The sequence below is a fragment of the Acanthochromis polyacanthus genome, chromosome 3 (genome assembly GCF_021347895.1).
Source record: "Acanthochromis polyacanthus isolate Apoly-LR-REF ecotype Palm Island chromosome 3, KAUST_Apoly_ChrSc, whole genome shotgun sequence".
NCBI lineage: Eukaryota > Metazoa > Chordata > Actinopteri > Pomacentridae > Acanthochromis > Acanthochromis polyacanthus.
This window is the reverse complement of record NC_067115.1, coordinates 23,558,604-23,559,745: the sequence shown is the minus strand read 5'-3', so window position 1 is coordinate 23,559,745 and position 1,142 is coordinate 23,558,604. Positions and strand designations below refer to the sequence as shown.

General features: G+C 37.6%; 1 protein-coding gene across 13 annotated transcripts in view; it reads left to right on the top strand.

Moving 5' to 3' along the window:
- camk2d2 (calcium/calmodulin-dependent protein kinase (CaM kinase) II delta 2) overlaps positions 1–1,142 on the top strand; it is a 38,384-nt gene extending 37,242 nt beyond the window's left edge. For all 13 annotated transcript variants that reach the window (XM_051946168.1, XM_022214813.2, XM_051946166.1 and 10 more), the window contains one exon: positions 1–1,142. This exon is cut by the window's left edge and continues 452 nt beyond it. The gene's annotated coding sequence lies outside the window, so the exon portion shown is untranslated.

Below are 1,142 nucleotides of genomic sequence, written 5' to 3'. Positions count from 1 at the left end.
CATTGTGATTGTTGATTAAAAAAAAGCAAACATTGAAATTGCTATTCTTGCTATCAGAGGACTTAAGAGTTTACGTAAAAATCCAGTTTATGAGCTACAATTTATGTTTGCTATGAGCTAAGTCATACTGTTTAAATTGTCAGATTTCAACCTATAGTACTAATTTAAATGTAAAGAAAAAGCAGAGCAGCTTACACTTTGCATTGAGATATGTTTGCCTTTATATCAGTGAAATAAGAAATAAGAGAATGTAGCATATATGTAATATAAGAAAATCCAAGACTATTGTGTAGTGCATGGTGGGGGGAGGGGGGTGTTATTGTGAGTAAGATCATATGAAGCTATAATATCTTATGTTTAATTTGTCGATCACTGACTTGTTTGTTTGCATTTGTTAATGTTGTGCATCAGTCCTGTCCCAAATGTTTCTGCTGTCCTCCAGTATCATGGAACTGTTGTAAAAACACTGTTACAGTTGACATCCAGCGCAATTATTGAAATCTCATATCTAAGAGGAGGAAAAATAAACTCCTAGTTTGCCGAAGCCCCCGTTACATTTTGTATAAAAATGAGAAGAAAACGAGCTCATTTTTCATAATGTTTGTACTCGTATTGTATGACTGTATGTAGGGTTTCTGTTGTCATTTTATTCTTGTCATACCGGTGTGTTACTTTGCCAGCTGTATGGAGAAGGTGCAGATGATGAAGATGAAGCAAAGGCACTAGAGTGTCTACATTCAGTCAGAACAAGTGTTAACCTGATGGTTGGACTAAGAAGTCTGGAAGCGTCGCAAAAGCAGGGGATCGAAAAAAATGTTGCTGTCAGAGATAGAGTCAGATGAGAGTTGGACTCAAAGAAACGTTGGGATGTCTTCCTCGACGATCAGTGCTTCTGCCGGCCAGTGGTCTCACCGCTGCGGGACAATGACAGTGTCTTCATCATCAACACCGTTCGCTCTTTTCAATTGGTCTGTCTCTTCTTTTTTAAGGGGGAAAATATGATAAACATTTCTTTTGACGAAACGTATGATGTCAATGCAATGCACCACTCCTTATATGGTGTCTACCTGTTGCCAGCATGGCAATGGATGGCTTAACATGTTTAAGAAATAAATAAATCAGCTAAAAGGTGTGATATTGAA